At 45.4% G+C, this 24,965-nt stretch overlaps 1 pseudogene; it reads left to right on the forward strand.

Moving 5' to 3' along the window:
- The first annotated feature begins 9,755 nt into the window (after positions 1-9,755).
- On the forward strand, positions 9,756-24,548 carry LOC112932613 (sal-like protein 4; annotated as a pseudogene).
- Positions 24,549-24,965: the final 417 nt, after the last annotated feature.

The raw sequence follows: 24,965 nt of genomic DNA on the forward strand, positions 1-24,965 counted from the left end.
CCGCTCCCGGGTCTCCAGGATCACGCCCTAGGCTGAAGGCGGTGCTAAACAGCTGAGCCACTTGGGCTGCCCTCATGCCTGGTATGTTCAAGAATAAATGAGGGGCCAGTGTGCTTGGAGACCAGTGAAAATAGAAGATGAGGTTAGGAGGTAAGGGGAGACAAATCAGGCAGGATTTTGTAACATGGTAAGAGCTTAGCTTTTACTCTGTGAATGAGAAGCCATTGGAGAGTGAGCAGAAGCATGATGTGTTCTGACTCGTGTAACTAACTGAACCACTGTGGCTGATATGTTGAGAATAGACTGTAGGAGGTCAAAAATAGAATCAGGTAGATCTGTTGAGACCCTACTGACATAATCCAGGGGAGAGATGGGTGGTAGCTTAGACTAGGAGAGTGGTGGTAAAAGTGGAGAGAAGGCATCAGGTTCTGGAGATATTCTAGAAGTAAAGAAATTTTCTTTCCTTCCTTTCTTTTCCTTTCTTTTCCTTTCTTTTCCTTTCTTTTCCTTTCTTTTCCTTTCTTTTCCTTTCTTTTCCTTTCCTTTCCTTTCCTTTCCTTTCCTTTCCTTTCCTTTCCTTTCCTTTCCTTTCCTTTCCTTTCCTTTCCTTTCCTTTCCTTTCCTTACCTTTCCTTTCCTTTCCTTTCCCTTCCTTTCCCTTCCTTTTTCTTTCCTAAGAAAGGCAGACTGCTACTTGCAGCATCTCATTTGGATGAGTATGGAGTCTTGGAAACTCCACTACCCTGTGTTTTCCTATGAATGGATTTTGAGAGCTTGTTTGGAGGCTCCAGAGGGGAGCACAACTGCTTGGATACCCTTGACTGAAGAAGGGTCCTCCTTTATCAAGGAAGGTTGTCCTCTTTTATCAACAGTGCAGCTTTAAAAGGGATGCACATGGAATGGTGAGGAAGGAAAGAGGCATCTGCTTAGACATACAGATCAGCCCAATCAACCCTGGAGATCAATGGGGTGACAGATATTGCTGCCAGCTTACCTTCACATCCAGAACATTTCTTGATATAAGAGGATATATCTCTATCAATTGCTTAATTCCTCACTTTATCTGTCTATATATCTATGAGAGAAAGGGGGGTATCTAGAATGACTACTAGATTTTTGGCCTAAGCAATGGGAGGATGAAGATGCCACATACGAGATGGGGAAGAACAGTTTCAGGAGGAGCAGTTTCACGAAGCAATTAGGAGTTCTGGACACATTAAGTTTGAGGTACCTATTATACTTATCAGTAGAGATGTTAAGTTGGCTGTCAAATCTTAAAGTGGAGTTCAGGGGAGAAGTCATGCTAGAGATTTAAGTTTGGGAATTTTTATTACCGTGGTTGTATTTAAAGTCATAGCACTGGACATGATCTGCAGGGGGATGAAGATAGATAGGAAAGAGGAGAGACCCAGAAACTGAACTCTGTAGTAATCTAACATTTGAAGGTAAAGTGAACCTGGAGACTGAGAATGAGCACCCAGGAAGGTAAGAGGAAACACAAGGGAGAGGGTGATCCTGGAGGCCAAATGAAAACTATTCAAGGAGGAATGAGTAACTAACTGTGCCAATAAATTCAGATCAAGTTGGCTCAAATCCATTCCATAATATAAAGACAAGCCCAGGGTTTCCTCCTCCTCCTCATTTTTCATTTCTCCTCATCCTTCTTATTTTTCTTCTTCTTTAGAATGATAGAGAGAGATGGTGATGGTGTGTGGGGGGGAGTGGCAGAGGAAGAGTGAGAGAGAGAATCCTAAGCAGGCTCCACAAGTGCAGCCTGATGTGGGGCTTGATCTCATGACCCTGAGATGATGACCTGAGCTGAATTCAAGAGTTAGATGCCCAAACAACTGAGCCAGTTTCCATTAGAAGGAAACCCAAGCACCTCTGGATTTCCTTCTAATATTCTCCAATTGTCTTGGATGGGGGGAGATGCTTGCATTTCTCCAAGATGGGTGCCTCTGACTTCAAGGTCTGTTTGTGTGTGTAGAGTTCTTGATCTCTACTTGGCATTTTGACTCCTCTGTGCACTGCCCGATTTGCTACCACACCACTATACTGGAGACCAATCTACCCTCCCTTTCTCACTATCTTTAGGCTTTGTTCAGTAGACTGGTAGATTTAGGGGTACCTAGGATTGGTAACATCACAGGGCAGCACAACATACAATGGAATTCATAACTGGGATAGGCTAGGTTATGCTGTGGTAACAACTCTAAACAGCAATGGCTTAAACCAACAAGTGTAACTCATCAAATGGGCATATAGGATTTGTTTAAGCCACTTCATATGTTTTATACATTTCAAAATATATATGTACATTTTGCCAGAAAAATAAGCAAAGACAAATATGGGTTCTACATAGCAATATGAATTCAGAAGTGTTTAGGAATGACATTATATTGACACCTGCAACTTAACTTTGAAATGTATCCAAAAATAAAATGGACTGATGAATGGATAGAGGGATGAAAGAATGGATGGAAATGAGACAAAGCAAATATTGCAAAATGTTAATTGTAGGATCTGGGTGGTGGCTACAAAGATGTTCACCATAAAATTCTTTCGATTTCTGAATGTTTGAGAATTTCCACAAAGGAATGTTGGGAAAACAACTATAGCTCATTATACTCTATCAAGGGTCAGCAGGGGATTCTGCTCATCATGGAAACTCAGGGTCCTAGGCTGGAGTAGTCACTGTCTCAAATGTTTTGGATCACAATGGGAGAGGGGAAGAGAACTCTAGAGGCAATGAAATGTACTGAATAGGAAGGGATTCGTGTCTTTTTAGAGAGAACTAGTCATATGGCTCCACTCAATTGCAGAGTCTGGGAAGTACACCTCAACTGTGTGCCCAGAAATGGAAATACTGGAAACAGTGGGTGATTATCACTAATGACTTCTGCATGAATGGCTAGATGTCCTTGTTCTTTAAAGCAACTTGGTCATTTCCACCTTTGGGGAGTTGTCACTGACAGCATTTTCTATCCAAATTCTGCCTCTTGCTGTGTTTGTAGGGGCCTCATTTTCCATTCTACCTAGCATACTTCTTATACTCTTGTTAATTTATTTTTTTAAGTAGTTTTCCTATGAAAAAATATATTAATTTATTTCAATTCAATTATCATACAATGTATTATTAGTTTCAGAGGTAGAGTTCAGTGATTCATCAGTCTTATATAACACCCAGTGCTCATTACATCACAGGCCCTCCTCAGTGCCCATCACCCAGTTACCCCATCCCCCATCCACCTCCCCTCCAGCAACCCTCAGTTTGTTTCTTATGATTAAGAGTCTCTTATGGTTTTTCATTACTTTCGTGTAACTAGGGGTGGTGGAAGGGGAAGAGGGCGGGTGTTGGAGGGGAATGGGTGACGGGCACTGAGGCGGACACTTGACGGGATGAGCACTGGGTGTTTTTCTGTATGTTGGTAAATTGAACACCAATAAAAATTAATTTAAAAAACAAACAAACAAACAAACAAACAAACAAACAAATAAAACAATGAATTCTCAGGGTGCCTCGGTGGCTTAGTCAGGTAAGCATCTGCCTTTGGCTCAGGTCATAGTTTCAGGGTCCTCGGATCAACTTTAGGTTAGGCTCCCTGCTCAGCGGGGGGTCTGCTTCTCCCTCTCCCTCTGCCCCTCCCCTTGCTTGTACTCTCTCTCTTTCATAAATAATAAAAATAAATATATATATTTTTTAAATTCACAAGGTCACAAACAGTGAACTCTGTAGTTTCAATTCTTCCGGGCTATGCCTACTGGCCTTCAAGTCCCTATCAAAAAGGTCCATGAAACCTGATTTGCTTACTTAATTTTCCCTGAGAGGAATTTTATGGTTATTTTCAAAGTAATCAACACCTCCCCTGCTTCCCTGCTGCATCATGTTGCCCATAGCTGGGAAAAACTGTCTGTGGATCCTACCTCTGTAACGTGTGACCACAGTCTGTGGCAAGTTGACATAACGCTCAAGAGCCTGAAGTCTTCAGACACATTTCCTGGGTTAGGTTCTGTCTTCCCCAGTTCCTGGCCTCTGACTTGGGCACATTGCTTCTCTATTCATCGAAATCCTCATCTTTAAAATGGGGATGCTAATAATATTCCCCTGGGGTTGTTATGAGAATGAAATGAGTTAATCCACTAAAGTGTTTATCTTGCTAAGTAGCAGCTATTATGCTTACTAGCAGTAAGTAACCTTAGGCAGACTATCGAACTCTTCAGAACTGTTATGTTTTTTCTACATATAATAAAACTCCTGATGACCCTAGCCACTTCATCAGACTCCTTCTTTGTTAATTTTTTTTCTGTTCATGCACTGCTGGGAGAGTTACACGTGCAATACATACCAGGATTCTGTTCAGATTGCAATTGCCCCAGAAGGCAATTGCCCAGCATTTGCATAGCTCATTGTTGAGGCAGACTGCTGCTTGATAAAGACTTGATAATGAGGAAGATTATAAGCATTGGGCTTAGGATCTCCCTTTCTCCAAATGCCTTCTGGATTCAATCTGAAATCAGGAACAACTAAAATGTTTGAAAGTTTTAAAAAGGTGACAATTACACAGTCAAGGAGACCATTAGAGAGACCTATATCGAATTCTGATACACTTTTCCTTCTGCCTTTCCTTCCTCCACCTCTAACACATCAGTCTATGCAGGCACTATGCTAGGCTCTAAGGGTAAAGTGGTAAACAAAATAAAATAGTTCCGGCTCCCTTGGGGCTTATAACTAATGGAAATGCAGACAAGCAGTCAAGTAACTATAGCCCAGCTTAGCTGGATCAGAGTAGAATGAGTGGAAGTTATTGAGTTTATCACCCCGAAAATGTTGTTTATTATAAACCTCCCTAACCATATCATACCCATCTTAAGTAACAGACATAATTTTTTTTCCAGTTCTTTTTTTTTTTTTTTTTTCAGTTTCAGAGGAAGAATTTAGTGATTCAGTTGCATAGAGCACTTGGTGCCCATTCTATCAAGTACCCTCCTGAATGGCCATCACTCAATTATTCCTTGTTTTCACCCACCTCCCCTCCAGCAACCCTCAGTTTGTTTCCTAGAGCTCAGCATCCCTTATGGCTATTTTAGAACAGGTAACCTTGTACAATATGCAGGATATTGTTACAGATACTTTATATCCATCAATTTATATTGTTCTATAGCTTCTTTGGGAGGTGTTTACTTAATTATTTCTCCATCTCTCCATCCGTGCATCTATCCATCCTTCCAAACTTATTGAATACCTCATACATTTTATCGAGGCACTGCACTAGAAATTGAGTATAATGATATATGGTTCTAGACCAAGAAAACCTCGCTATCAAATAGGAAATGATAATAGATAAACACATAGTTATTTTATAGTAATGAGTATGATGTAGGTGTGGGCTTCTCAGGGAAGAGAGTGTTTCTGGTTATTTATTGTTTTTTTTTTTTTTTTAAGATTTTATTTAATTATTTATGAGACACACAGAGAGAGAGAGGCAGAGACATAGGCAGAGGGAGAAGCAGGCCCTCTGCGAGGAGCCTGATGTGGGACTCAATCCCAGGCTCCGGGATCACAACCTGTGACAAAGGCAGACACTCAACCATGGAACCACCCAGGTGTCCCCTGGTTATTTGTTGTTATGTAACAATTCATTCTAAACTTAGCAGCTTAAAATAAGAAGAGTCATATGTTATCAGTAATGGTTTCTGAGGGTCAGAAATTCAGGAGCAATTTGGTGGGGCAGTTCTGGATCAGAGTCTCTATGAGGTTGTGGTCAGGTGGTGGCTGGGGCCTGCAGCATTGCAAAGGCTTTTTCACTCATGTGTCTGGCTCCTGTGCTGAGAAGACACAGCAGTTGGGGGCTGGAGCAGCTGGGGTGGTTGGTGACCTTTGGACATCTTTCTGCAATGGTTTGGTTTCTCCACATAGTCTCTCCCCTGCTTGGTGGCTTCTTGGTAAGTGGACTTCTTATGTGATGGTTCAGGGCTCTGAAGATGTATCTCCAAAGAGGGCACAAAACATTATTTTTCACTGTTGTCATCTTTTATAAGGTAAGACTTGACTCTAGGCTTTCATGCATTCTATTTGTGGAAACTGTCACAAAGCCTTGCTCGCGGTCAAGGGAAGGGGAAGTAGATTCCACCTCTTGATGGAGGAGGAGAAACAGGGGAGCAGGCTACCGGAAGAGCATGCGAGACTACAGATACTGCTATAGTCAATTTAGCATCTGTCCATTGCTGCAAATACTTTTCTTAATGGGAAGGTGTGCAGGAGCAGTGCCAAGGTGTGGTGATGCTCGGTCATGGTTTAAGGATGAGTAGGAGTCGGCAATCTGGATTAGGTAGGTAGGGCATGTTTATTATTTCCACTTTGTAAATGGGGAAACTGACATATAGGAGTTGATAATACACCTAAGATCGTGAACATTCCTAATGGAAATGCTGGACGTGGTTTCTAGTCTCCTGAACCTCAGTGTGGTTCTCAAGATAGCCAAGAGAGTGTCACCCATGCATGGGACATTTCCTCACCCCAGCTCCAGGAGGTTGATACTCCAGGAGTCGGAAGTGAGGGCTTTTGTTTACCAGAAGGCTATTAGATACTCTCTGTGAGCTCTTTGATTCTTAAATCGATTATTTAAAAAAAAAATAAAAAAAAAATCGATTATTTAATTAACAAAGACTACTTAACACAAATTCCCAGATACTGGAGATTCTAGGAAGTATGCTTGAATTTAAGGAAGAAAAATCGATTATTTAATTAACAAAGACTACTTAACACAAATTCCCAGATACTGGAGATTCTAGGAAGTATGCTTGAATTTAAGAAAGAAAAAAACTTTTACTCCACAGAGTTAATTCCTTAAGGAGTTACTGAGTGAATTGATGAATTGAGCTGGTAACTTATTGCTTCTCCCTCCCTCTTCCCCCCACCTGTTTTCTGTAAACCTTTGGAGATGATTGGATGAGGAGAGTACTCTCCTTAGGGATCTTCAGGTCAAAAAGTGTTTACTGAGAATGCAGCACCAGAAACTGCGTTATAGGTTGAGAGAAGAAGTGCACATGCCAGAGAATTTCCTTCCCAGAGCTTACACATAGTTAGTCTGAGGGTCAAGCAGGAACCTCTGTGTCTATAATGTGCGTGCACTGCTCTGCTGGTATTGAACGGGGGCCGGGGGGAAGGGCTGTCCTGTAGGATGGGAAGGCAAGCAGGGTGAGGAGGGATGTGCAGACATTCCCCAGGCATAGGCTGGCGGGAAACAGGCAGAATAAAACATAATCTTTTGGGATTTCATGCAATCCAGGATTAACTGGACTGGTAAGAATAGTGAATAAAATTAATTTGCTCTCCTTCTGGCCTAGTAGATTCCACTTGCCCACTTTAGTAGGTTTCCTTAGCCAGTGTCTCCCTGCACCTTTATGGATCCGATATAGGACTAATATATTTTCTCATTTGCTTCAAAAGAGGAAAAATATTATAAATCTATAAAACGAGCATTAAAGCATGGGCTGCATTTCAATACCCGTTGTTTAGTTTGTGTAGAGCTGAAGTTGTACTTTATCAATATTAACCTCTCAAGTTGGTTTGGGTTTGGGATGCATGGAGTCCTCAGTTTTGTAGGGCTTGCTTTAATTATTCCAGGGAAAATGTAACTACACTTGTAAAAATTGTATTTTGTCTTTTGTTTTTGCTGTGTTAAAATAATGACATAAAATTTGCCATCTTAACCATTTTTTAGGTGTACAGTTCAGTAGCATCGAATGCATTCACATTGTTGTGCACCTGTCACCACCATCTATGCCCAGAACTATTTTTTGTCTTGGAAAACTGAAACTCGATACCTATTAAGCAAGGACTCCTCATGCCCCCACCTCTCCAGCCTCTGGCAAACACTATTATACTTTCTGACTTTATGATTTTTAGAAAAGATTTTATTGATTTATTCATGAGAGACACAGAGAGACAGGCAGAGGGAGAAGCAGGCTCCCTGTGGGGAGCCCAATGCAGGACTTGATCCCAGGACCCCGGGATCACACCCTGAGCCAAAGGCAGAACTCAACCACTGAGCCACCCAGGTGCCCCTGACTTTATGATTTTTAACTACCCTAAATACCTTGAAGTAAGTGGAATCACACAGTATTTGTCTTTCTGTGGCTGGCTTGTTTTCCTCAGTATAATATCTTCAAGATTCATTCATGTTGTGGCACATGCAGAATTCCTTTCCTTTTTTTTTTTTTTTAAAGATTCCATTTATTTATTCATGAGAGACACACAGAGAGAGGCAGAGATACAGGCAGAGGGAGAAGCAGGCTCCATGCAGGGAGCCTGACATGGGACTCCATCCGGGTCTCCAGGATCATGTCCTTGGCTGAAGGTGGTGCTAAACCGCGGAACCACCCAGGCTGCCCAATTCCCTTCCTTTTTAGGGCTGGATAATATTCCACCATATGTGTCTATGACATTTTCCTTGTTCATTCATCTGTCTGCTCTTGGGCCTGCATCCATGTTTTAGCTCCCCTGAATAATGCTGCTATGAATATGGGTGTACAAATCTCTCTTTGAGAGACTGCTTTCAGTTCTTTGGAGTATATTTGGAACAATGGAACTGCTGGATCATGTGACAATGCCATTTTTAATTTTTTTTTTTTTAAGATTTTATTTATTTATTCTTGAGAGATAGAAGGAGAGACAGAGCCAGAGACACAGGCAGAGGGAGAAGCAGGCTCCATGCACCGGGAGCCCGACATGGGATTCAATCCCGGGTCTCCAGGATTGCGCCCTGGGCCAAAGGCAGGCGCCAAACCGCTGCGCCACCCAGGGATCCCCCCATTTTTAATTTTTTGAGGGAGCCTCCATACTGTTTTCCATAGTGGCTATTTCATTTTACATCAACTATACTTTTTAAGTGTGTTTTTTATTTGTAGTCTCCTCTTTAAACTGGAAGGCTGCGTCTGGCTTCCACAGGAACTTCTCAGTTTCCAACAAACGTGATCTATGGCCACTGGGGACAGCAGGCTCAGGGGTCCTGCAGCCATCACCACTGGAGCCTCCTCGCTGGGTTAAAGGTTCCACATCTCTCTATCTCCTGGGATGCTTTCTCAGATAATTCTCAGAGGTCTGCCTGTGTTGGGTCCTTAAATGTGCCTGGGTCATCACCACATGTCATGGCAAGACTGCTACATCAGAAAAAAAAGCCAGTCACAACTTAAATGCCCGACAATGGGGGAATGTCTACATAAGTCACACTGCACTGCCAGGCTACTGAATGCATTGCTATGGTTAAGATGAATGAGGTAGCTCTGGGTGCTCTATCAGAGAAAGATCTCCAAGATGCATTGTTGAGTAAAAAAAAGCAAGGTTCAGAGCAATACATGACATCATTTCTGTGAGAGTTGCTCCCACGAAACAGTGCTATGTATTTTCATGGGTACACGTATGTGAATGCCAATGCAAGAAGCTCTAGAAAGAGACATGCCAAAGGGTAGCAGCAGTTATCTGTTTAGAAGACAGGATGGGGCATGGTGGTCTAGTAGGACTTTGACTTTATCTGTAATAGTTGAGAGTTCTTGTTGCTTATGTTTTTTATTGTTTATAAGGAAGAGACCATACTCAGGTGTTACCTATGGGATTTAAAAACTAAAGAGAAGCCAGGTAGAGGTGACTGTTCTAGGTGCTGATTCTGGGCTACAGGGAGATGGATGCCATAGGGATATTACATTAATTCAACAAGGAGGCCTTTTGTCTGAGGTGGCTCTGAAGCCATGGCAACATGCGTAAGCAAACCCAAATCTAAGTCCATAAGTGCCTCAAGGTTATGAAATCAAAACACTAAGGACAACCAATCACAAACAGCCAAGGAGGCTCTCAGCTATAGTCAACCACATAGCTTGCTTGCTTGCTTTCTGCCTCTTCTCTCTAGAAGTCTTTCCCCTGGCTCCTGTCCACTGAGCACTCCTAACTGTGTCTGCTTTGGCACTGCCTGATTCAAATTGATTTTTGCTCAAATGAACTCTTAACATTTTCAACATGCCTTGGTTTATCTTTAACGGGAGAAAGGCCAGGGCTGGCTCACATACTAGTTCTGCTGCTCAGAAATGTGTTGATTTAGCGGGTCACTTACCTTCCCAGCCCCATAATAACTACCTTGGAAGGTTGTTAGGAGAATTATGTGTAATAATTGATAAAAATCACCAGACTCTTCTTACTGTTCTTGAATTTTGGTCCCTGACTTCAGGGCCCCAGCCTAACTACTGGCTTTGAACTTTTCAGGGTTAGACACCCACTTAGAGTCTGCTGTTGTACTTTTGTTTCCAATTCCTGTCCAGGTACCCAACATTCCACTTGGAGGGTTAGTGACCTCCCTGGGATGGAGGGTGCTCACTGTTTGCACTCCTTGTCATTTGCATTCTCATCCAATTAACACAAAAAGGACCGTTTTCAATTCCTAGCACATTCTGGGCCTTTATTCTCCTCTGGCAGTTCTCCTCCAGAAATTCTTCTTTGTGTGGGAAGTGGGCATTTGTAAATCAGTGGGAGTTTTGCCTGAAAGCAAACAGCGAAAGGAGAGCCCGCAGTGCCTGTGGATTTATTGGGATCTGGTACAAAGAAGGTAGGCTCTTGGTGGTGAGTTGGCCACTTTGGCTTCCTGCAAGAGCAGGGCTGCTGCCTCCCTCTGTGAGAGAGGAGACACTCCCAAGTTATTACATTTACAGGTCAGTGGAGGACTTGCAAGCTTTAGTTTCTTCCTTTATACATATTTTTGTTGTTTTACAAAATTATGTGCCTTTTGAGCTCTCTAGGGTGACGAAAAACATGGCTTTTAATTCCTTTTGTTCTCCCCCCAAGAACACACTGCCAAGCAAGAGATTTTGCTGCATGCTTATTGATTTACAGAGTATGTGTGAGACCCAAATTTCTTGTAGTCCTTCTTTCTTGTTGCTAACACGAAGAATGTGGATTTCTCATTGTTGATTCAGATGAGACTTTGTTGTAGATGTCCTTGGTGAAATGAACACTCAAGCCCAAGGAGGTGTCCATATTTCTGGAAGGATTGGCTCCACCTATAAATGGTCCAACAGCTACAGAATGATGGAGGTTTAGAGAATTTGGTCTCTTTGCCCACTTTTTCGTCCTGGTCCTCTCACTCTTTTGCTAGAAACTTCTGTAGTAAGAGTCTTCTCTGGGAGTGGTTGCAGCAAAATGCAAAATTGTCTAGAAAGGGGAGCTGATTAAGTCAGGGATCGTCAAATGGTTTTTGTGTCCTACTAACCCCCAAAATATTCTTTAAAAAAGCCTAAGAGATATGACATTAACTATCTCCTATCAGATATTAACAATATAAATCAGCATAGTAAAAGTTTGAGATGTTCTCAAGTAAATAAAGTCATTGACATTTTTCAAGCAGTGTAAACTCTTTCATCATTTCGAGGAACCAGTGTTCTCAGAACATACCGTTAGGGTATTTTGAGTTGTCTGTGACACTTAGCAACAACCTCATGGAATTTGGTTGTTGCTTTTCCCAGCTACCCAAGCTGGGTGAGATCCTGGGACCAGAGGAAGGAAAGTATGAAGAAAGTAGCAAAACCTGGAGTCTGCTCCAGGGGCAGTGGGTGTTGGTGTTTAATGACATCTAAAGGGCATAGAGAGCCCTGGTTAATTGATTAGCAAGAAGGAGACTTTATACAATTACATTTTTTTAATGTATTGGCTCCAATTGTATTAATTTTAAGAGAACTTATGTTCAGCCATTGGCAACTATTAAGCTGTTTCAGTGTTTTTTTGTTGTTTTTCTTTTTCTTTTCCTTTCTTTTCTTTTTTCTTTTTTTTTTTTTTTTAGCAAGTTGTGGATCCTTATATGACTTATATGGAGTAAATCCTAAATGGGATTGTGTAGTAAACCAAATCTTTTCTTCCTCCCATCTTCTCTCATTTCCCTCCACTGTCCCACCTTCTTCCTTTTCTGCTTCCTTAAAAGGCTCAGTCCCTTTGCCATTTTAGATTCCCATTTGACTCCTTTGGAAGATTTCTCAACTAACCAGTTTTAATAGTCTATACATTTCTGAACTTCACTCTTAGAACTTATGCTTAGCTCCTTTAAAGCTTCATTGGTCGGCACTTAACAAAATAAAGCAGAGTCTGTAGCAGTAACAACTAGGAGAGTAAGTCCCAGCATCAAATAGACCTCAAGTCCAAACTCTGGCTCTGCTGTGGGGGATACTGCAGCCTGGCTTGTCCAATCTCTATTCCAGCCTCCTGTTGTTCATCTAACTCTGTTAGGAAAGCTGTAGATGCTAAGAGCCAGAGCATCTGGGATTGCTCACATGACATTATTCTGGTAAATAAGTTATTACTTAAATATATGGTGGGAGTAATGGGGGAGAGAACATGGAGTGCCAGGTGCCTTACTGTTTTTCATTAGAGCTCTTTCTTCTATTTCTATGGGTGCCCCAGTACAGAATTTGTGATTTTTTTTTGTTGAAATGTTGCTGAAACCTTACTCCCCAAATAGAATTTAGTCTAAGTTGAGGTCTGCCTACCTCTCTCAACAAGTCCTTGGGACTGAGGGTTAGAGGCTCTTTGGAAGATCATGTTCTCAGCCGTCTGTCTAGAGATAGGCACTGTCTGCTTCCAGGTTGGAGTGGGCCAGGACAGAGCATGACATGGAGAACAGAGTTCCAGAGCAGGTTAGCTGAGCTGGGGAGGCAGTAACCGCTGGAGTTGTGTATTATCAGGATCAGTGTTAGGATAATGAAGGTTATACCTGGAGAAACAGGTGAGGTTTCAACTCTGAAGACTATGATGATGATGATGATGATGATGGAGAATTGTGAGTTCAGCACTCCTGAGAATAAAGACAGAGTGGGCCAGGAAGCAATGTCTAAGTGGTGACTGTGCCATGGCACTCTGGTTGTGACATGGCCCTTGTGAGCTGTGTGGAGTGTGAACAATGCACTACCTCACAGGAGGAATGTTTGGAGCAGACAATTGCCTGATTCTGATAACCTTGTTTCATTGAGGTGGATTGTTACCATGGGGGCATCCACCAAAAGATTTTCCCTGTAGGTCTCAGTTCGCTGATAGCAAAAAGATGTATTGTCCGTTCCCCTTGACTATTTCCTGGGATTCTTTTCTCCAGCTCTGTGGAAGCTGGCATGATGGAATGTACCTTGGCTTCACCATACACCCCCCCTCCAGGCGTTTGAATGATCTTTTTATCATCCCAGTTCTCAGAGCGTGGCTCCTTAGCCCTCTGCCAAAGATCACTCAGTGAATGAAGCCAAGTGTGATGGTTTTAGAGCTTTGTTGACTCCTAGTTTTGGAACAACTGCCTGAGCACAATGTATAGAGTGTTTTTCTTGTCACTGGGCCATGGAGACAGCTTGTCCCTGGCTTCAGTGAAAAGCCGGCATTGGAGGGTTGATGACTGGCTTCTGTGGTCTTTTCTCCCAGTATGGGAAGGTCCTACATACTATTAAAGATTAAGAGAAAAGGTGCTCCATTTCCCCTGCCCACCTATTCTGGAGGCCTATTGTCTGCATTCTGCATAAACGTACCTCAAAGAAGACTGTTTGATGCATAATTCAAATTTAGAAACAGGCACTGTGTGAAAGCCATATAGAATGCATACATTCTCTAAACAGGTTAGAATATTTAGCATCCGGGGATCCCTGGGTGGCTCAGTGGTTTAGCACCTGCCTTCAGCCCAGGGTGTGATCCTGGAGTCCCGGGATCAAGTCCCACATTGGGCTCCCTGCATGGAGCCTGCTTCTCCCTCTGCCTGTGTCTCTGCCTCTCTCTGTGTGTCTGTCATGAATAAATAAATAAAATCTTAAAAAAAAAAGAATATTTAGCATCCTTATCCTTTTATGCTGGGTTTTCTTTTGGATCCTACTTTTTTCAAGTTTGCTCTCTGCTTTCAGAGCCTCCAACGAAAGTTGTAAATAAGGCTTGTAGGTTGTGTGGGTTGTGCACTGCAGAAACACATCTCCTCTAAGGGCTCTAATATACTGTATACATCATGACTTCTTGTACTTACTATAAGAAAATCTGGCAGACGGCAATATGAGTTTTGTTCTAACAAATATGGAAAATTTTCTGACGACACATGATGTGTTTTGAGGAAGGGGTACTTTTTTTTTATTTGTATGAGGGTCCCAGAGAAGCTGGCTTCAGGAAACTTGAAAGAGGTTTCTTCCCCTTGCTTCATTACATGAAGGTGGCCAAATGTCTGTGTGGCTCCACCTAGATATTATCTGGGAGCTAGAAGCTCATCCAACAGATGGGGAGACGAATTAATTGGAATTGAGGCAGGCACTGGCTTGTGGCCCTCTTGTTCCTTAGAAATTCCAGTGGCTACCCTGGAGTGGGCAGTGGTCTCCACGAGAAGTGGAAGCCCAAGGCCTGCCTTTCTATAGCACTCTGGATGGAATGGTGGCTGTACGAAGCCAAGGGAGAATGGATCTGCTTAGAAGTCTTGGCAATAGATTCCAAGGCCCGCTTGGTACAGGTCAGGGACATCCCACCTCCTAAACAGGTCTTGCTAACTTGGACCCTGAGTATCTTAGCAGCAACTGCTAGGGATGTGATGACATAGATCCTCAAATTTTCTGGTCTATGTAAGCCATTCCTCTCTTCCTAGGACTTCTGAATTTGCATGATGGTAAGTGTCTCACCAAATTAAGTTGAACATAAAAATAAAGCAAGGTGACTTTCCTTGTACTCAAGTCGAATGGAGCATGTTTATATGCTCTACACCTGAACACGGATGACATAGTTAACTGAGAATCACACTATTTCTAAAGCAGGCCTCTAGTGCCATCGTTGGAAATAAGTATGACTTAGGTAAAGTCTGTCTTTAGCATTTTGTCTCTTTCTTTAAAGAGCTTCATCCACTTCCCCTCAGAAACCCAGCATATATCTAGTGCACGTTTGCCAGGCACCCCATTCTCCACGCCTCAGTTCTGTCCCTATCTAAGCATATGTGACACATCTACCCCTTCCAAATTTACCCTTTGGTAACAAATCAGGGGTGACACATTAACGGCTTACAGTGAATTAGCAAGTTACCCTGCTGTCAAAGACGAAAACAAGCCAGAGACCCAATTAGCTGAGGCCATTTATTCATAAGCTTGCAGCTACAAGGGGATGGTCCGCTGTCACTTCCCTTTCAGCAGGGGTTTGAAGGAGCTGGGAAGGTTTCATAGAATAAAAATTGTCCTGAAGATCATCTCTGCTGAGCATTCCATACGGGTAGCTTTCTGATTGGTCTTTAAGTATATTTGGTAGTCTTTAATTAATTCCCAATGTGTTTTTCCATGACTGCTAAATTTTCAGGTTGGGCAGAATTGGAAAGGCTTCTCTGCCTTTTCAGGGCTAGCTTAAGATATTTCTTAACTCCAGAGGGCAGAGTGGGATATCTGGACCTGGCAGAGACCAGGAAGGATTTCTTTCCTTTGTGAAAGAATGTGCTAGTCTTACTTCCAAGAATGCAAGTCCTCAAGAAATAGTTTCTTGTGGGGGTGCCTGGGTGGCTCAGTCGATTAAGCAAATGACTCTTGATTTTGGCTCAGGTCATGATTTCAGGGTTGTGAGACTGAACCCTGCAACGGGCTCCATGCTGGGCGTGGAGCCTGCTTAAGATCCTCCCCCTCCTCTGCCACTAAGACAGTGGCTTAATCTCCAAGGAAAAAAAGATAGTTTCTCATTCGCGGGACTCCATTCCTCCTCCTTTCTTATTTCAACAGCACAGAAAGAGCAACAATCACAAAAGAAAAAAAGACTTGCTTACTGAGTACTTACTAAGTACAGACTCTACAAGGTAAGTGGATTCCCATAAAAAAAAAAAAAAAAAGAAACTGATGCTCAGAGAGGTTGGGTGAGCTAACCAAGGCCCTTCAGCTATTCAGCTTGTAAGAATCAGATTTGAGACCAGGACCTGTTTGGTTCTGATACTGTGATCTCTCAACCATACCATCTCCTTATTGGGTAAGACTGAGGAGGGTAGTGACAGCAGCTATTCAGACCTTCAGGCAGGACTGGAGGGGGACCAGTCTTGGGTAAGGAACACTACTGGCATAGTCTAGCTCAAACCTCCTGTTTGGGCCAAGCTTTAACAAGCTCACGTGTAGCTCCAGCTTTGCACGGGAAACGTCTACTCTGAAGTCCAGCACCTTTCAGTTTCAGGGGTAGTCGCATTAGGGAAAATGGCCAAGGAGGAGGTGGAGGTAGCAAGAGGACTGTAGGTAGGGTCTGGAAGGGACAAGCAGACAGTGGCAACCCAACTGTTACTAAGTGCATTTGCTACTAACATCTGCCACCAAAACCTTACATCTTTAGACAGAGGGTAGAAAAAAAAATATGTTATTAAACTCTCAAAAGGCAAAAGAAAATGCAGCAGAGATGAGTATTTAAGTTCTAGAGATTTTCTCCCTTAATATACCGTTGTGTGCTCTTCTTCCGAAATTTTCAGCTCAGTCACATGACTCCACACACTCCTTTTATGGATTTACTGCCTCAGTAATTTGACATTAAGGTAGGATGATAGGGCACGGTGTCGAAACAGCCTCCATGGAGTGAGGAGAAGTGACAGCAACCATCCAAGAGAAGATAATGTTCTCTTTAAGTGACTGTCTGATGGGACTTTACTGTATTTTGTGGTGCATCATAAAAACCTCTCTTTCTGTCACTTTCACATCTTTAGGGACCTGATACCCTTGGATCCCAGGTGTGAAGGCCTTACCTAAAGCTCCCTTCCCCATGCCCTTGGGCATGCATACGTGACAGGGAGGAAGATGTAGACCTTGGGGGATATTTCTAGGACCTCGCTGGCTTCCCATTCACCACCAGGATGATTCCATCTGCAAATGGGGTATATTATTAGTACTTGAAAGCCATCCAAGGAAACTGGTTTTAGTTACAGCTTTGGAAGGGGCCCCTCTGGGTGTAACAAGGGAACTGGAATCAGATGTTGTCAGGGGAGGCATTGATGAGTTAGAAGTTTCTGACACCCCCACCCAGATGCCTAATGAATGCAGATGGGAGACGGGAGACCCATAAACAGATGTTTCTGTTGTTTGTGAATTTTATTGTGGAGGAGAAAAAAGGTTACCATGTAAATCAGAGCAGAAAGCCACTATGAATTACTCATTACTTTTTAACTGCCAACAATTAATGTCCCTTTCCCAAATAGTGTTTTGCTCTGTCTTTATTACTTAGAAACTTGTACTTTCATTCCCCAGAGCTGCTAAGTCACACTGGAAAGACGTAGATGGTATTTCTTCTAGAAGCATGAGGACTGCCAAACTTCTGCATGTGAGCCATATTTTAAAGAGAGTTACAAGTGTACTGAGCCAGGAACCTCCGTGTTTCTTGGGCCACCTGTGAAAGGTGATGCAGAAAGGAGGAGCCATCAAGAACTATCTAATGGTTCCCAACCTAGAAACCCAAACTCTTCTTGTGCTGCAAACTACTTAGAGCAGTTTGGTATTTACCAGATGTCCCTTGAGGTCCCCTGACCACTGAGATATAAATGAAGCTGCTTCTGATCCCATGCCAAATTCAGTAGGAAGTCTGAGTCATTCCCAATCTCCCCAGGGTTTCTGGGAGGGAGTGGCTTATATTTCTGCTGAGGGAGTGGCTTGCATTTCTGCTGGTCACACCTCTCACTGTGAGCCTCTGTTCTAAGTCACTCAGTTCAGAGAGTGCTGCTGTCCCCATATGCTGTCATGTTTCAAAATGCATCATCTGAGCTACAGTATCAGTCTCTGTGCTTGCCTTATCACCTCTTTCCTGGATCCCCACCACAAGGCCTTCGCATGGTGTTGACTTTCATGAAGACTTGGCAGATAGAAAGGACTGATATATCAAAATGCAAACAACCTAAAATTGAACAATATTCTTTGTAAGCCCTTCACCATCTTTACCAACCCAAGTTCCAGCTTCCTACATGTTGCTCAGTGGTACTTTTCACTCCTTCATCTGGTTTCACTCTGTTTATTTTCCTTCCCTCTTCTACTTCTATCCCCTTCCCATTAAGGAACAGCAATAAAAAGCTCAAAGCACTCAGATCACCTCCAGGTCTCCTTGCACATCCAAGGTCTCACAAAAGTGTTTTGTGGCTTAGTGGACCATGACAGTGGCCTCTGCCTTTCCCCCTCCCTAGCAGTGTCTGCTGAAAGGGAAAAGAAGCAGTGGAGAGATTTTAGCTCTCACTGAAGTGGTTTATGAGACTCCTCCCAGCCCCCTCCTTTGAAGACAGAAGTCTGTGGAGCCGATTTTGGGTTTAGTCATTCTCCCTTTTCATTACTAGTGTTTCACTGCATTACATGTCTTATATAGTCCAGCTAAGCAGACTTATGTTCAAAAATGTGTCCATTACTGTGAATCTCAAGTATTCTTCCTCGGCCAACAATTTGGGAACTTGTTGGGGATGCAAATTTCCAGGCCCCACTCTAGACCTACTGAGTCAGAGACTCTGGGGGTGGGATGCAGCAGTCTGATTAACATGCCCTCCAGCTGATTCAATATACCCTCAAATTTGAGAACTGCTGAGCTAACAGATGGGCCTAAAAGACATCTGGGCAGAGAACACCGACCACAAATGCCAACAAATCAGTAACTAATTAAAGTACATCAAGATACTACATTCTTCCAACAGGGTTGGTGGTTGTGGAGGGGCTGAGAGCCTTGTGGGTTGTACCAAGTGAGGCCAAACAGGAGAGTTAATGGAAGTTAACATTTACTGGGAACTGACTACGTGTGGGCACTGCTCTAAATTGTTACATGGTGGTTCACTATTCCCCCTCAGTAATCTTGTGATGTAAGTATTATTATCATCCTCATCTTATAGATGGGGAAGGTGAACCACAGGAGACAGCTACCTTGATTGAAGACATACAGCCAGGAAGGGAGAGTGCCCACACTAGAGCTTTGGTGTCTCCAGTCCCTTCCCTCTTCTGTTGCCACTTCACAATACCATTTTCTTTGCACCTATCTTTTTTGAAAGGACAATTTTAACCTCCTGCTTAGCCTCTTCCCCATTGGTAGTGGAAGAAATGCATTAAAAAGGCTGTTGGCTACTCTGCTTGAAAAGAAAGGGAACCAAGACAACAGAGTCATTTCAATGGCTCTCTTTTCTTATTTGTAGGGAAAAGAACTTTGAGAGGCAGTATACCACTATAGGGAAATACAAACTTTGAAATCAGATGGATATGGGCTTAAAGCACCGCTCACTGCTGGCTGAGTCTGCGGGCAAGTTACTTACCTCATCTGTAAGATGAATATGATAATACACATCTCAGGGTGGTTGTGTGAGCCCCCAAAGCCTACATATGCAAAGCTCCAATGAAAAACCTAAGAATGTGAGCCCCTTGCTTGCCTTTTCCTTTCTCCTGCATAGAATGATTTCCATGGAAAAGTAGAGTTTAGGAATAGATTATAATTTTATGGAGGATCCCTAGATATAAACAAATAAAAATGGAATGTTTCTAAATTTTTTCTTCTTCTGCAAGGGGATTTCAAAGCTTCTGATTGTTGATACAGTGGTAAAATCCACTGGTGTTTTTTTTTAAAGATTTTATTTATTTGAGAGAGAGAAAGAGAGCACAAGAACGAGCACAAAAGGAGGTGGTAGGGGGGCAGAGGGAGAGGGACACATAGGCTCCCCACTGAGCAGAGAGCCCAAGATGGAGGCTTCATCCTAAGATTCCAAAATCACAACCCAAGCTGGAGGCTGATGCTCAACTGACTGAGTCACCCAGGCACTCCTAAAAGCCACTGGTCTTGAGCATAGGTTATTAGGAAGCAGGGGGAGCTACTTACCTATATCCTGGGTATGTGGGCTGCTGTTTATCTCCATGACTGATATATGGAATTGCTCTCGGGATCATCTGGATTCTGGGTAAAATCTTCCCCAGAAGACCAGAAATTTCCTGTTCCTCTGGGGCTTCCTCACCATCTTACTTAGAATCTGTGCCTTCTAAACATGGCAAGACCTCTTAGCAGCAATGAGCAGGGACAAGTATTCTTGAGATGAAAGTGTGAAGGAGATAAATGCACCATGGAATGTTTAATTTTCTTCAATAACCTCACTTCCAAATCCCTCCTGACCTTAAAATGATTAAGATAATAAAAAAGCTTTGTCATTTCGTTGACCTACCATTGGCCCTCATAAAAAAGTCATCATGAACTTCAAATGTTAGTGTGTAGTACTAATATCATTTTAACTTTCCATATTCTTTACTTTCTCTAGTAATTATGTTCCTTCAAGTAATTTTTTTCTCAGTGACTATCCATGGTACATTTCATGCAATTCCAAAGTCTCAAAGAAACTTTCCGCTGGCCTGAAAGATGATTATACGGTTATAGAAAAGGTGTGTGACTTTCATGCCCAACATAAATGTTCTTTTTGTGTGTGTGTGTGTGTGTGGCAAGTGTGCCCTGATCCTCCATTGTCAGCCCATGTGCTTTGAGGAAATGCAACCACTCTGGATGACAGCACGTATCACATGATGTAAGCTAGTCAGTCAGTGCATCCTTTCTGGCTGTCATGACTAGTTCAGGAATAGGTCCAAGATCCAAGTCAGGTCGATTGGGTTCAGTAAGGCCCTCCTCAAAGATTGCGTGTACAGTATTATGGGAAACAAAGTCTCTCTTTCTTTGGACTTCATACTATATCAATGGGAATATAGGATGCTGGGCCTGATCCTGAGGATCTTGAGGATAAAGCCATCAAAGAGAACACTGAGTTGAAAGCTGATTTCTGATGGTATTATCAGCTATCTTAGTCTGCTTGGGCTGCTATAACAAATTACCCTAGACTAGGTGGCTTAAACAACACACATTTATTTCTCATAGCTCTGGAGGCTGAGAAGTCAAAGATCAAAGTGCTGGCAGATCCAGTGTCTGATGAGAAATAGCTTCATGGCTTGTAGACGATCATATTATTGTATCTTTACCTGTTAGAGAGCAGAGAGGGAGCAAACTCTCCTGACTTTCACAAGAGCACTGATCCTCCTTAGGTTTCCACTCTCATGTCCTCAGTAAATCCTAATTACCCGGCAAAGGTCCTGCCTCTTTTACCATCATATTAGAGCACAGGGTTTTACTTTATTTTATTTTTTTAAAGATTTTATTTATTTAGTCATGAGAGACACAGAGAGAGGGGCAGAGACACAGGCAGAGGAGAAGCAGGCTCCCTGCAGGAAGCCCAGTGTAGGACTTGATCCCAGGGCCCGGGGATCACAACCTGAGCCAAAGGCAGCCAGACGCTCAACCACTGAGCCACCCAGGTGTCCTGAGCATAGGGTTTTAACACATTTAACATTTATGGGGGTAACAGAATTTGTGGCGGAGTGGGCAAATAACCGAGGCTCTCCAGGCGCCCGATGCTCGCACCCTGTCGAGGCGCAAGCAGGGCAAACCCCAGCACATCAACTCGGAGGAGGACCGGGGCGAGCAGCCCCCGCAGCCCCCGCCCCGGAGTTTGCAGATGCAGCTGCAGCGGCGCGGGCAGCGGGGGAGCCGGGGGCTCCAATGAACCCCCCCGGGACCGGCAGTGAAGCCAACAGGGATGGAGTGACTGCAGAGAGGACTCGTCGGGAGGAGGCTCGCATCTGTGAGCAATGCTGGGCAGAGTTCTTCAGCTTCTCGGAGTTCTTAGAACGTAAGAAAAATTGCACTAAACCCCAGCCGTGCTCACCAGGAGCGACAGCGAGGGGCCGGCGGCCGCGCTCAGCACCCCCACCCCCCGCCCCAGCACAGCCCAGGCCCTGCGGAGGGTCCCGGGGAGGGCGGCGGCGGCTCGGGGGAGCTGAAGGAGAAGCCGGGCGCCGAGTCTGTCGTGTACCTGAAGGCCGAGACCGCCCTGCCGACCGCGTCCCAGGACATAAGCTACTTACCCAAAGGCAAAGTGGCCAACACCAAGGTCACCCTGCAAGCACTGCGGGGCACCAAGGTGCGGGTGAGCAGCGCAGCGCCCAGCGCCCAGCGCCAGCAGCCCGCGTGGGGCCTGGAGCAGATCCTGCGCCCGCAGCAGCAGCTGCAGCAGACCCAGCTCGCCGAGCACATCCGCGTGCAGGGGAGCAAGTGGGCCTCGCACGCCCTCCACTGGGGGGGGGGGGGGGCAGGGGGCGGGGGCGGACACCCTCAAGACCCTGGGCAGCCCCAGGTCCCAGCAGGTTTCCGCGGCCGTGGCCCTGCTCAGCCAGAAAGCCGGCAGCCAGGGCCTGTCTCTGGACGCCTTGAGGCAGCCCAGCTGCCTCACCAGACACCCCCTCCAGCGCCAGCTCCCGGCGCGGGCGCCCTTCGCCCCGAAGCCCGAGGGGACCAGGGTGCTTGATGCCCAACGTCATGTCGCGCCTTCCCGGTGCTTTACTACCTCAGGCCCCAGGCTCTGTGCTCTTCCAGAGCCCTTTCTCCACCGTGGCGTTAGACCCGTCCAAGAAAGGGAAGGGGAGGCCACCGAACGTGACCCCGGTGGAGGCCAAACCCAGAGACGAGGCCGTCCTCTGCAAGCACAAGTGTAAGCACTGTAGCAAGGGTTTTGGGACCAAAACCTCCCTGTAGATCCACCTCTGCTCCCATACCGGAGAGAGACCCTTCTGTGCTCTGTGGCCACCGGTTCACCACCAAGGGCAGCCTCAAGGTGCACTTTCATGACATCCCCAGGTGAAGGCCCACCCCCAGCTCTTTGCCGAGTTGCAGGGCAAAATGACGGCAGGCAACGGCATTCCCTATGCACTCTCTGTACCCGTCCCCGTAGATGAATCGAGTCTCTCTTTAGACAGCAAACCTGTCCTTTTTGTTTGTTTGTTTTTTGTTTTGTTTTGTTTTTAAAGATTTTATTTATTTATTCATGAGACACAAAGAGAGAGAGAGAGGCAGAGACACAGGCAGAGGGAGAAGCAGGCTCCATGCAGGGAGCCCCACCTGGGACTCGATCCTGGGTCTCCTGGGCTGAAGGCGGTGCTAAGCTGCTGAGCCCCGGGGCTGCCCGCAAACCTGTCCTTGTAAGAGGGACCCCCAGTCTAGGGCTACCTCAGAATCTCTCTTCAGGGACTAACCCCAAAGACCTTCTGGGCGCCCGCTGCCCAACCACCTGCAGCCTGGGCCTTCCCCTGAAAGTGAGGACGGATCCCTACTCTCTGGGGGGGGGGGGGGGGGGGGAGGGGCGGCAAACCACACTTCTCCGAGGGTTGGTGGCTTCCAAGAGAGGGGGACCCCCGAGCCAGGGTCACAGACCCTGAAATTAAAGCAGCTGGTGGAGAACATGGACAAGGCCACCACCGACCCCAACAAATGTCTCACTCGTCACCGGCTCTTGAGCTGCCAGAGCTCCCTCAAGATGCATTACCGCCCCCACACCGGGGAGAGGCCGTTCCCGTGCAAGATCTGTGGTCGGGCCTTCTCCACCGAGGCCAACCTGAAGACGCACCTCGGGGTTCGCCGGGCCAACACGTCCATAAAGACGCCGCACTCGTGCCGCATCTGCCAGAAGAAGTTTAGCAACGCGGTCCTGCTGCAGCTGCACAGCCGGATGCACGTGGGCGGCCAGATCCCCAACGCGCCTCTGCCCGAGAACCCCTGTGACTTTGCGGGTCCCCAGCCGCCCAAACGGCAGCGCAGGTGCCACCTGCCACGATGACGTCATCTAGGGCATCGATGGGGACGAGCGGGGGGCGCCCAGGACGCTTCGGGGGGCTCCCCGCGGGTCCAGGGTCCACTCGGCACCGCCCGCCCTGGCCGCCCCGGGGGAGGGGGCCCTGCTCCCCGCGTCCTGCAGCGGCAGAGCCGCAGAGGCCATGGCTTGACCACGGCTCTGGTCCTCGGTGATGGGGCACCCGGAGGAGCAGGGCCCAAGTCCAGGTGTGCTGGGGACCGCGTCCTCCCCGGCGCTGCCCCCGCAGTAGCCAGGCAGGGGCGTCAGGTCCGGGTCCCCTGATGCCGCCGCCTGCCATCAACATTTCCCCAGCCCAGCCGACCTGGGTCAAGGTCCGGGTCCCTGGGGGCGGGCGGGACCCCGCGGCCGCACGCGGCGTGGGGGGGGCCCCTCCTCGGGGCGCCCCTCGAATTCGCGAGCGGACTCGCACCGCGGAGAAGCCTTGCGTGTGCAGCATTCGTGGGCGAGCTGTTACCCCCAAGGGCAACTTGCAGGTCCACTCTGACGCCCGGGGCGAACAGGGCTCGGCCCCGTGGGGGGAGCTGGCCAGCGAGGACAGCAGGGCGCTGCTAGGAGCTGATGGCAGGAGAGTCCCTGAGATGTTTCCAGAGGAAGTCCTGGCCCCTGCGGTGACCATGGGCCCTGTGGTGTGGACCCAGTACACCACCGTGCTCAGCGGGCGTCTGGCCATGAAGACAGTGAGCTCTCTGTGATCCAGAGTGGGGGGATTCCCACCCCCCCAGTCAGCCTGGGGGCCAGCTCCACTGCGAACACCGCCACTAGGTCGAGATGAGTGGCTCCCAGCCTGCCGGCAGCGCTGAAGGGGAAAAACCAGGTGCTGCCCACAGCGGCCCCAAACACCAATTCCCTCACTTCCTCCAAGAAGATAAGATTGCAGTCAGCTAAGCTCTTTTTCGAGGGAGAAATGCAGGCAGAATGACCTCTAGAACTCTACTACTTTTCTTTTCTTTTTCCTTGTTAAAAGAACCCATCTCGTTTTGCTTACTGATGTGCAAATGATGTTTACAGTTGTGATCAGGACCTCAGGCAAGTCCTACAATCAGATGTTGTTAATGCTGCTTTTCAAAAAAAAAAAAATTGAAAAAAATTGAAAAAATAAAAAAAAAATTAAAAAAGAGAAAAGAAATTGAAAAAAGAAAATTGAAAAAGAAAAAAACCCTAAAATATATACAGACTAGAATTTTTTTTCTTTCCTACAATCAGATGTTGTTAATGCTGCTTTTCAAAAAAAAAAAAAAAAATTGAAACAATTGAAAAAATCGAAAAAAAATTAAAAAAGAGAAAAGAAATTAGAAAAAGAAA

Source organism: Vulpes vulpes, chromosome 5 (assembly GCF_048418805.1).
Source record: "Vulpes vulpes isolate BD-2025 chromosome 5, VulVul3, whole genome shotgun sequence".
NCBI lineage: Eukaryota > Metazoa > Chordata > Mammalia > Carnivora > Canidae > Vulpes > Vulpes vulpes.